Source organism: Saccopteryx bilineata, chromosome 8, assembly GCF_036850765.1.
Source record: "Saccopteryx bilineata isolate mSacBil1 chromosome 8, mSacBil1_pri_phased_curated, whole genome shotgun sequence".
Classification (NCBI taxonomy): Eukaryota; Metazoa; Chordata; class Mammalia; order Chiroptera; family Emballonuridae; genus Saccopteryx; species Saccopteryx bilineata.
This window is the reverse complement of record NC_089497.1, coordinates 63,014,779-63,027,480: the sequence shown is the minus strand read 5'-3', so window position 1 is coordinate 63,027,480 and position 12,702 is coordinate 63,014,779.

Below are 12,702 nucleotides of genomic sequence, written 5' to 3'. Positions count from 1 at the left end.
GAGTTTTGAGTTCTTTGTATGTATATAACAGCCCATTATCAGATGTGTCTTTCGAAAATTTTCCTAGTCCGTAGCTTTTCTTCTCATTTCCTTGATGTTGTGTTTCACAGAGCAGATGTGTTAATTATCATAAAGTCCAGTTTATAAATTACTTCTTTCATAGATCATGCTTTTGATGTTGTATCTAAAAAAGTATATTTCAAATTGTATAGTAACATTTTCTAAGCGCCCACCAGTTCTGCAGTAATGGTGATTTATAAAGTGGGGAAGTAACTTTACTTTATAAAATTTATAAAGCAGAGTTACAGCAAGTTAAAGCATATAATAATAATTACTTACCAAGGACGTTATGTTGGATTTTCGCTAAGTTTGGCAGAATAAATCTTTATAAAACAACTTACTATAGTTAACCCTATCTTTTTATTTATACTTTGGTTGCTCCGCTACCACCCACCAGGAAAGCTGGAACGCCCACTAGTGGGCGGTAGGGACCTGGTTGACTACCACTGTTTTAAACTGTCATCTGCAAACAGTTTTATGCCTTCCTTCTTAATCTGTATACTTTTTATTTCCTATTTTTGTCTTATTAGTAGGCTAAGTTTAAGCTGCTGGTTTTGTTCTTTTGGTGCTATTAATATTTTACTCTACTGTATTCTTTTTTACATAGTTTCAGAGGCAAAGTCAGATGTATTTTTTATCTTCCCTTTTTTCTATAAGTAAAGTCCCCTGTCCCCCATTTTGAGCACCTTTCAGAAATTTTTTATTTCTGTAATTTAAAAATGACATGCTGAACTATAGATATTTTTTGACATTTATTATGCTTAATAATCTCTCAGCTTCTTAGATCTGTGGTTTGTTGTTTGACTAATTTGGGGAGGAATTCTCAGTCTTTATTTTTTCAAATATTTCTTCTCTTTCTCTCTTCCTTCTCCTTATTCCTACGTATGCATATACTATGTATCATATCCTGCTCTTTTTTTCAGTTTTTGTTCTTTTTACTTTTTCATTTTTAAAGATTTTATTGATGTATTCCCTCAGCGACTTTCCTCAACCAAGTCTAATCTACTATACTAACAAGCCTATGATTGTGATTCTTTATTTCTGTTACAGTGGTTTGTTTGTTTTTTTTTCTTTAGTCTGTCATATCTTTCTGGTTATTTCTTTGGATTTCCATCTCTGAGTTTACATTTTGGATCTGTTTTGGCATTTCTCTGTTGTGGTTGTTAGAGACAGTCTGACAATTCCACAGTCCTTGCCATGTATGGTTCTGATGCTAGCTTTATCTATTTTGGGCGGGGGGTATGTCTTGTAATTGTTTCTAAATAGCTTCACATTGTGTACCAAGTAAAAGAAGTGCTGTCAGCTGCTATAAATAGGCCTTGAGTAATGTATGGTAAGATGTGGAGGAAAAGGAAGTGTTTTATAGTTTTATGATTAGTTCTCAGTCTTTTAGTGAGCCTATGCCTCTGAGTCGTGAACTTTACAAGTGTCTCTCAGTTTCTTTCTCTACCTTAGATGGGGCACAATAGCAAGAGTGGGCTTGAGTTTAGGTATTTCCTTCCCTAGATTAATTAGACTTTGATAACCTGCAAGGTTAAGCTCTGTTTATTAAGTCCATCTGAGAGCTGTTAAGAAAGATAGAGTGTTCTGGCATATTTCAAAATGGTTTCTTTTCTCTTGCCCCTGCTGGAAACTCTAAAGAATTTTTCTGCTATTTACTATGAGAACCTAGTTGAGCTCTGGGACATAAGTCTGATGACATTGTGATGGCTTCCTAAGACTGTGTCCCCTGGAATTTTTAACTCTCAGAGTGGTCTGCACTGAAACAGTTCAGAGTTGTCAAAGCCTCTAGCAATTCATCAACTACAGGTCAGGTTTTTGCACCCTGGCCTTAGTTTCCAGGCAGTGTCCATTCATGAGCCTCTATTCTGGTAAGTTATAGCTCCCTGTATACACCTGTCCATCCTTCCATTTTGTGGGGGATGTAGTTTTCCCTGTGTCCTCTCTTCCCATGGATGTAAGAAAAGTTGTTATTTTTCTTTCATCTTTTTACTTATTGTTAGTTTAAAATGGTGACTTCAGAGCTCCTTATATCTATAACTGGGGAGTAGAAGTCATAAGCTATATATGAAAAGTTTTTTAAGTATATGTTTTAGTAAAATATTAATTTTATTTTAAATTCTTGTGGAAAGGTAGTAAAAATTACTTTCTAGGTGATTAAAGAAAATACCCTGGTGAGGGTGCAGCGTTCCCACACCATTTATTTCGGTCAATCTCCACTCCACCTTCACTCATATTTTGAAGCTAGTCAAGACAGAAATACAGAGAAACAAAACTTATTTTGTCAAAATTTATTTTTACAGTTTTCTTAGTTCAAAATCAGTTATAGTTCTTCTCTGGGCAAGAGTTTATTATTATTTAAGAATTTGATATTTTAAGAAGTAGCCCATAACTAACTGCATACGTCTATTCTTAATGAGTTAGATGTGTCCCATATGGCTTTGTGATCCTAAAGTCCATGGTGGTCATGTGAAAAGATTTTTCAGTCTGACAACCTGCAGAAGATAAAGGATTTACTTCAAGCTAATTAACGGTAGCTCAAGGAGGCAATTATATATTTGTAATTTGCTTAGCCAAGTGTAATGTGGAATCATCATCACTTTAACCAGGAAAATGCCCTAATTGGATAATTGAGAAAAATGTTAATGGCATCTAATATTTATTCTGTTTTTTATAGTTAATAAAGTGCTTTCACAACATGATCTTACTGATCTTCACAACATCACTGTGCAGGATATGTATGGGAATCATTATTGTTATTCTATTTATGAAGAACTCAAGGCTGTGAGGAATAAAAGAACATGCTTGTAAATCACGCAGGAAGTAGAGGATACAGGATGGAGACACGAATCTCCTACAATCCATGAATCCCCTGTAATTTCATATTGCCTCTGTGGAAAGGCCATAGAGAAAAGTTTAGAATCTCTATGTTGTAAAAAAAAATCTCTAGACTGAAAACAGTTATAATAGCAGTAACTTTACCTACACTGAAATTTATATTTTATTAAACCTTTCTGACAGAAACTCTTTTGTTTCTACATTAGCTTAATGGCGTTTTCTTGTTGTTGTGAGGATGATGATGATGATTATCTAGTCTGAGACTTGTCTGAATTGGTACAAGTGCTCACTTAACCAGACGGCTCAGGGAGAAAAGGATGGCCCTCATGACACACCATCAACACCTGTAGAATTACTTTGTACTACTCACAAAGAATGGTCTTCTTCTCATCTTTTATCATCTTCTGAATCTTTCTCTGCTTCTCTGTCTTATTTTTCTTTCAACACAGGAAAGAAAAGTAACCGTAAAACTAGGACAAGTGTTAGAAGTGGGTTAGAGATTTCTTTTTGGTATCATATCAGATATAATTCCATTGAATATTTTTTTAAATTTTGTGAAGAATAAACTTTTCATTGGTCTAGCCCTTTGAAAAGTTCCAAAGCTCTCTGTCTTCTGGAAAAATAGGAACACCTTCTAAGTACTGTCTGTGGAAATGGGCTAAAAGCACGTTCCATATGTCTGAGCCTGGGTTCCTCATGAAACTGAGAGAAGTAGAAAATCTTATACTCTATGTTATTTCTTTATTAGGGAGAGGAGGTTCAATGGTGTAAGCATAAAAGACAAAGGGAGAGAATAAAGAAAAGAGGGAGATCTAATATAAGGCTGTGTTATTTAGTAGTTCACTGCTAAATGTGACTGATTGATCAATCCGAAGGGACTCTCCTCCTATAAACCACATAAGCTTCATATCAAGACAGCCTCTTTGTTAGGAGAGAAAGGGAATAATTTGTATCCAACTCTATTTTCTGAGTGGACAAATATTTTCCCCTTAGATTGTTAAATTTCCTACATGTCTGGGTCCTGTAGCTTTCCATTTACAACATGATAAGGAAGCTCCAAGTTAGGAGATAAAAAGTGTGCAGTGTGAGTTAGAGACAAAGTGCTGTCAAATTTCATATGTGTAGTTGTGGAGCCACTCAGCTATAACCATAACAAGAGAGGTGATATCAAGATTCTGAAGTATTCCATAAATGAGACATAATGGAGACCACCCTGCATTCCACTCAACTATTTTATGTAATATGTCATATCTGACTTGCATACACTTATAAGGAGTCTCCATTTTTTGGAAACAAGATGACTTCATGTTTCTCCAATCTGTCACTAAGTTTCCCTCTAAATTTGGCCTCTTTCTGCCACTTAGACATTAAACTTTAAGGTAAAATAGTTACTTAAATATACTCCAGACCCTAATGTAGTAGTGGGATTGTAATTCATATTTGTCATAATTTTACTCCTCCCCAGCTATTAATTCTACAGTTTCCACTTCAGCCAGCCTGTTGTCTGGTCTGAGTTGCTTGCTTGGTGGTGTTGAAGCCCTTAGTTGCTTTCCTGGACTGTGGGTGCTGCTGTTGCTCAATAATTATTATTACTGGATATGAAAGCAACGTGGAAGTTCCAGAAATACTCCTTTCTGCATCTGTAATATAGCAATAGTAGAAATTATAACTTCTTCTGATAATTTAGGCTGATCACACCCTTAATACATCAATTTCTTACTTTGCCTCTTGACCCACTGGCATGAAGAGCAAGAGAAAGCAGGTGGTAGGTTCAAGTTTATGAGAAACCTTTTTGTGGCCTTTAGTAAAGTGTTTACCTTTCTGGCACCAAGAAACTCTAATTTGGTAATGCCTAAGAGCGCAATGGGAAGAAAGACCAATTATGCAGTTGGGGCACAGGGGAAAATGCTGTGATGAGAGGATCTTATGACCATCCCTTGGTAACCAGCACCAGACCGGAGTGAGCAAAAGTTGGTTTACAATTATAATACAAATAAATAATGCAATAATTAATAAATAATACAATAATAAACTGTTTAATGGTACTCACAACTATAAATCTACTTTTCCCACCCTGTATATATCTTTAATTCCAGGTAGATCACTATATATCAAATTTTCCTCTTAAAGAAAAAAAAATGGGTAAATTTAACTTCCAATTGCAAGTACTTTGATGGTTTCTTTCCTTTTTATATCATTGGAATTCCAAATGAATGCAGCTTTGTTTTCCATCCAGAACAGGGGAAGGGACATAATGTAATATATAAGTTGTGTGTGTGCATGTGTGTGTGTGTGTGTGTGTGTGTGTGGTATACACACACTTATCTATCTATGTAGATTACAATGGCAAGGGAAGTATGATATCCTCTAAATACTGGATATTCAGTTCTTCCTACTCTCATTTTTTAACTTAAAATGTCCTTCACTTCTACTTTAGGTTTCTTTCTATAGCTACTCCCCCATAGAATACAGTTGAGATGTCACAATCTAAACTTACAACCCACCTCTGCTATTTAAAGAATTCCCACACACATCTGTGCATTCAGCTTAAGACTAGCTGTGTTTTTGTCGGGGTGTGCTGTGTGGGCTTCCCAACTGGAGTCCTCATTTACAACACCCACAGCATGTTAGCTCATTCTGATGCTAGGGTGGTTTCCTTCTGTGAATAAATGTCAGTGAGGTGCTCTAGGCAAAGCTACTGCCTTCAGAGCACCTATGAATTTAGTTTGTCCCAAGAATAGATTCTCTGTTCTTATATGCAAGTAAATATTCAAAGCAGGTATATGAGCCCAAGCCAGATTTAGGAAATTAAAAAAAATGACTCTTGCTGCTGAAGGCAAACAGACATGCTTTGCTGTACATTATGTTTTATCCAAACAAATTATATACAAAAAGTTTTTGAGTGCCTACTATATTCCAGGCACTGAATATTTTATAATCTACAAATGTTTATGAAGTCTACTGTGATCCAGTAATTACTAGGTGTAAGAAAAAAATACATAAATATAAAAGGAACATATAAACTAGTAACGGAGCTATGACAAACCCAATAATCACCGTAACTAAAGATAGAGTAAGTAGTGGTGACGTTAACAAGATGGTAGAGTAGGTAATGCCAGGCTTTGTTCCCTCCCCCTTCCCCATCACACAAAAAACAATTAGATAATCACAGATTAAAATAACCTTGGGAGAGCTCAAGAGTCCAGTTAAGAAGCTGCTGCTACACAGTGGAGCAAAAAACAGACAGTGACCTCACTGAAAAGATTTCTGGGGAGATCTGCAGAGCTAAGAATAGCCAGGAAAATGGAGGACAGGAGAGTATTCAGTAGTATTTATCAGCACAGACCCTCAGTGACCTGCTTCATAGAGGACACAGGCAGTTTTTTGCTGGTGATGTAATCAACAGCCATCACTGACTCTGATTCCCCTGAGAAAGGAACAATGCTATGTCCCACAAGAAGAAACTACTATTGTCCACTATGGAACTAAACTGCACCTAACCCCAACCTATTCAGGAATCCATAAGCTTTGACCACGGCATGCTCACCTTCCATTCAGATCCTGGCCAAATTGACTCTGCACCCAGCAATGCTCCAGATCCTGGTTTTATAGTTTTTTCATGAGTGTTCATATCTGAGACACTGGAGCCACCACCCCATCAGTAATGGTCATGCCCTAGGCCTCAGGGCTGTGGCGGCTCCATATATACTTGCTCTCCTGGACTTTGTTCTATAAGCACTGGCAGCAATGGCACTGGAGCCCATGGAGATGCAGAAAGTGTCATACTTCCTCCAAGCATGCCCACAGTCCATACTACAGCTCTGTGACCACTCTATGAGCACCCATGCATCAGACACTGGAGCCACTACGAATAAGAATGCACCCACACACTGACTGAGTGCCAAGGAAAATCCCCTTGACCTTCACTTCCCTTATGGGGAAAAATATATTAGGAGGAACCTAACTGCCTACACTACCGAAACCTCAACAAAAAGCCCTTGCTGCTACTGCAGACTCCTATAGCCTTGGCTATTGAGAACTCCTGCAAACTTGGGTGGGGCTGAACTCAGCAAGTAGAACTACATAGAAACTATGCAATTGCATTCTTCCAGAGCTGGAATCCCTTGCATCCTACTTTACCAGCACCTTTACATTGACCGCAGTGGAGAAATAAGGTCTTTCTCCATTCAAACCAGTTCCTAAAGTCTGGAAGAAGTGACTATCCGATTAAATGCACAGATGTCAATACAAGACTATACACACACACACACACACACACACACACACAAAGAAAACAGAAAACTACCAAAAAAAGCATAGTCATTTTTCATATCAACTGGTCTTAAAGAAATAGAGATCTACAAATTACTGGGTGAAGATTTCAAAATAATTGTTTTAAGGAAGCTTATAGAGCTACAATAAAACACTGATAAACAATTCAATTAAATCAAGAATGTAACACATGAACAAAATGGGAAATTCAATAAAAGATAGAAATCAGTCAGAAAATAACAAAACAAAAATACTGAAGCTGAAGAATACAATGAATGAATTAAAAACTGCAGTAGAGAATGTCAATATCAAACTTGATCAAGCAGAAGAAACCTGAATATAGGTCATTTGATATTACCTAGTTGAAGAAATAAAAAGAAAAAGATATAAAACTGAGTAAAGAAACCCTGTGGAACTTATGAGATAACATTAAGTAGATAAATATAAACATTAGAGAATATCAGACAGAAAGTCAAGAGAGAAAAAAAGTGAGCATAAAACATTTTTAAAAATGTAATGGCTCAGCCCTGGCCTGTTGGCTCAGTGGTAGAGCGTCAGCCTGGCGTGTGGGGGACCCAGGTTCGATTCCTGGCCAGGGCACATAGGAGAAGCGCCTATTTGCTTCTCCACCCCCCCCCCTTCCTCTCTGTCTCTCTCTTCTCCTCCCGCAGCCAAGGCTCCATTGGAGCAAAGATGGCCCGGGCGCTGGGGATGGCTCCTTGGCCTCTGCCCCAGGCACTAGAGTGGCTCTGGTCGCAGCAGAGGGACGCCCCGGAGGGGCAGAGCATCGCCCCCTGGTGGGCAGAGCGTCGCCCCTGGTGGGCGTGCCGGGTGGATCCCGGTTGGGCGCATGCGGGAGTCTGTCTGACTGTCTCTCCCCGTTTCCAGCTTCAGAAAAATACAAAAAAAAAATGTAATGGCTCAAAATTTCCCATATATGAGGAGAAATATGAATATCTAGATATTAGAAGTTCAAGAGTCTCTATTCAAATTCAACCCAAATAAAACTTCACCAAGTCACATTATAATCAGCTCTCAAAAATCAAATGCATAAAGAGAATTGTTAAAGGGTCAAAATAAAAGAAAACCATCACATATAAGAAAACCTTATTAAGGTTATTAGAAAATTTATCTGCAGAAACTATGTAGATCGAGTGGGAGCAGATGATATATTCAAAGTGCTGGAAAAAGCCCCCCACAAAAAACCCTGCCACTCAAGTATACTATACCCAGCAAATGAAGAAGAGATTTAAAAGATTTCAACTAATAGCCCTGGCTGGATATCTCAGTTGGTTAGAGCATCATCCTGATGCACAGGAGTTACTGTTTCAATAACTGGTCAGGGCACGTACAGGAACAGATCAATTTTTCTCTCTTTTTCTCTCTCTCTTTTCCTCTCTCTCTAAAATCAATCAATAAAAAATTCTCAGACAAAACCAAAGGAATTCAATGCCATCAAGTTTTCCTTATGGAAGTGATAAAAGGAGTTCTTCAAACTGAAATAAAGACACTAATTAATAACATAAAAACATAATAAAATTTAAAAAACTAACTGATGAAAGTTAGCATATAATCAAAATCAAAATACTCCAATATTGCAATGGTGATATGTAAATCACTTTTAGCTCTGATATGAAAGATAAAAGGCAAAGTATTAAAAATAACTATAGCTATAATAATTTGTTAATAAATATATAATATGAAAAGATAAATTGTGAGATCAAAAAAATAAAAAAGTTTAAGTTTTATATGCAATCAAAGGTAAGTTATCAGCTTCAAAAATTCAAGTAATTATATTTTATTTAACCTAATGGTTATCACAAAGCAAAAACGTATAGGAAATACACAAAGATAAGGAGAAAAGAATCAAAACATACAACTGAAGAAATAATCAAATCACAAGTGACAACACAAGAAAAGAGTGCAACAAAAGAATTGATAACAGCAAGAAAACAATTTAAGACATGGCAATAGTAAGTCTTTACTTATTAATTTTTAAATGTAAATAGATTAAATTATATAATCAGAAGATAGAAAGTGGGTAAATGAATACAAAAGCAAAATCCAACTATCTATTGCCTAAAAGGGACTTACTTCAGCTTTAAGGTCAAACATAGGATGAAGGGTGAAGGGATAGAAAAAGATATTCTATACCAGGGGTCCCCAAACTTTTTACACAGGGGGCCAGTTCACTGACCCTCAGACCGTTGGAGGGCCAGACTATAAAAAAAACTATGAACAAATCCCTATGCACACTGCATATATCTTATTTTAAAGTAAAAAAACAAAACGGGAACAAATACAATATTTAAAATAAAGAATAAGTAAATTTAAATCAACAAACTGACCAGTATTTCAATGGGAACTATGGGCCTGCTTTTGGCTAATGAGATGGTCAATGTCCAGTTCCATATTTGTCACTGCTAGCCGTAACAAGTGATATGACGTGCTTCCGGAGCCATGACACGTGCGTCCCACGTCACCGGAAGTAGTACTGTACGTGAGTGACGCTGTGCTTTGCGACCTCTCACTGACCACCAATGAAAGAAGTGCCCCTTCCGGAAGTGCGACGGGGGGGCTGGATAAATAGCCTCAGGGGGCAGCATGCGGCCCGCGGGCCGTAGTTTGGGGACCCCTGTTCTATACCAATGGCAACCAAAAAAGAGCAGGATTGCAAATATCTATATCAGACAAAATAAACTTTAAGTCAAAAACTGTCACAAGTGACAAAGTCATTATATAACGATAAAAGGGTCACCTGACCTGTGGTGGCGCAGTGGATAAAGCATCGACCTGGAAATGCTGAGGTCGCCGTTTGAAACCCTGGGCTTGCCTGGTCAAGGCACATATGGGAGTTGATGCTTCCAGCTCCTCTCCCCCTTCTCTCTCTCTGTCTCTCCTCTCTCTGCCTCTCCCTCTCCTCTCTAAAATGAATAAATAAATAAATAAATAAAAAAGGGTAAATTCATCTAAAGAATATAAAAATGTTAAGTAAATATGCACCCAACATTGGAGCACCTAAATATGTAAAACAAATATTAATAGAACTGAAGGTAGAGATAGGCAGCAGCACAGTAACAGTAGGAGAGGTTAGTATTACCATTTCTACAATGAATTGACCTTCCATACAGAAAATCAATAAGAAAATGCTGGACTTGAAATACATTTTAGACCTAGTGGTCCTAACAGGCATATATCAGACATTTTATCCAACACCATCAGAATGCACATTCTTAAGTGTACATGGAAGATTTTCCAGGATAGATCATATGACAGGCTTGAAAATTTTGAGAAGACAAGTCATATTAAATACCTTTTTAGACCACAATTTTAAGAAACTAGAAATCAATAACAGAAGGAAAACTAGAAGTTTCACAGATATGTGATAATTACCAGCATATTTCCAAAAAACCAATGGGTCAAATCAAAATTCTCAAACAAATGGTGATGGAAATACAACACACTAAAATTTATGGTTTGCGGTAAAAGCACTTATGGGAGGCAACTTTGTAATAATAAACACCTATATATGTCAACATGGATAATCCCTGAGGATGTTGTGCTACATGAAATAAGCCAGACATGTGAAACCAAATACTGCATGATCTCACTTACATATAAAACCTAAGGAGAGAGAGAGAGATTAACTGATAATAATAAAAAATGGTAATTAATAGAGGCTGAGATGAAGAGTGGAGAAAAATAGAGATGTTAGTCAATGGATACAAATTTCCAGTTTTAAGATGAATAAGTTTTGGAGGTCTAATGTACAGCATGGTGACTAGAGTTAATAATAACGTATTATATGCTTGAAATATGCTAAGACAGTAAACCTCAAGTGTTCTCGCTGCACACATGCAGACAGACAAGACTATGTGAGATGAAGGATATGTTAATAAACTTGATCATTGTAATCATTTCACAATGTATACATATATCAAAACATACTATTGGAAATCTTTAATATGGTCTTATTGGTCAATCATTCCTCAATAAATCTTGGGGAAAAAGATAGTATAAGTTAAATAAGTACCAGCAGAGAGCTATAGGTTTTAAATAAGGTAGTGGATATGAAATATTTTTAAACTCAAAGTATTCTAAAAACTGATGTTGGACATTAGCAAGTTCTCATTGGGTAAGAAGTAGGTCAAAATTTGGGTTTGGGACCAGCCCCCTTTCTTTTTTTAGTCTGTTTTCCTCAACAAGCTCTTCATTCAAGAATCATCAAAGTTCCTTTTATTGCTATTGTCTAATTATATGGTTTTGTGAAAACCAATCTTTTTCCGAGGGGAGTAATTTGACAAACTAGCAAAACGAACGTCAATCTATTCTACCATTCTATAGTTGTATATACCAGTATCTGTCTTTCTCCCTTGAAATTATATAAAAATTATTTTTAAAGCATTATATATTATTATTATTATCTATAACACTAGGAAACAATTTTTTTTAATTTTATGTTGCATGAGGTTTTAGAACTGTTTCTATATATTTCTGCATTGCTGATTCCAAATCTGAAATCTGTTTTTTGGTGCATGCTCTAATTCATGCAATTTTAATTTCTTTTTGTTACAGTTAATGGCATGCATTGGTTTTTAAATTGGAGTAAAAGGGCAATGACTCTTGGACTGAATATAATCATAAGGCAATTAATGTTTTACAAACATCACCTTTACATAATTGTAGTTGTTTTTAAGTGTAAAAAATTATCTGATAAAACACCCTCTTATTTTGTTTTAAGATTGAATCATGACTTCTTTGAGTAGGTGTAAATGTAAGAATAGTCCTGACACCTTCTCTTATATATGTGGCTGTTACACACTTTAACGGCAAAGGTGCAATATTTCATCATTTGTGACACGTGCATATATTGCCTATTTTCAAGTTCCCCTTGGTGATCAAGACAAGAATTGGGCTCCTCATGTTGTGTGTCATAATTGTGAGGAAATGTTTCATGACTGGACAAAAGGAAAACGCAAAGGAATGCCTTTTGGTATTCTCATGGTTTGGCGTGAACCTAAGGACCATAGCAGTGACTGTTATTTCTGTCTGATCCATACAAAGGGCATCGGCAAGAAAAAACAGCATATAGTCGCATATCCTAATATTCTTTCTAGCAATACGACCTATCCCACACTCTGAGACACTCCCAGTTCCAGTTTTCAATGGTTTTATTTCTTCCAAGGATGAAGAAAGTGAACATGGTGATCATGTGTATTTTGATAAGATGCATAAGGAAATGGTTGTAGAATCTGAAGGGTCTTCTACTGATGCCAAGCAGTCATTAACCCCTCAGCAGTTTAGCCAACCCGAAATGAATGACTTAGTAAGAGATTTGGGCCTATCAAAGAAAGCAGCTGAGTTATTAGCCTCCAGTCTTCAAGAAAAGAATGTACTTCACCAGTCAGCTAAAGTATCCCATTTCAGGAAGCGTGAACAAATTTTTGTGGACTTTTTTTCCAAAGACAAACACTTTGTTTACTGTCATGATATCAGTAGTCTTCTCAGCCAGCTAGATGTTACCACTTACAG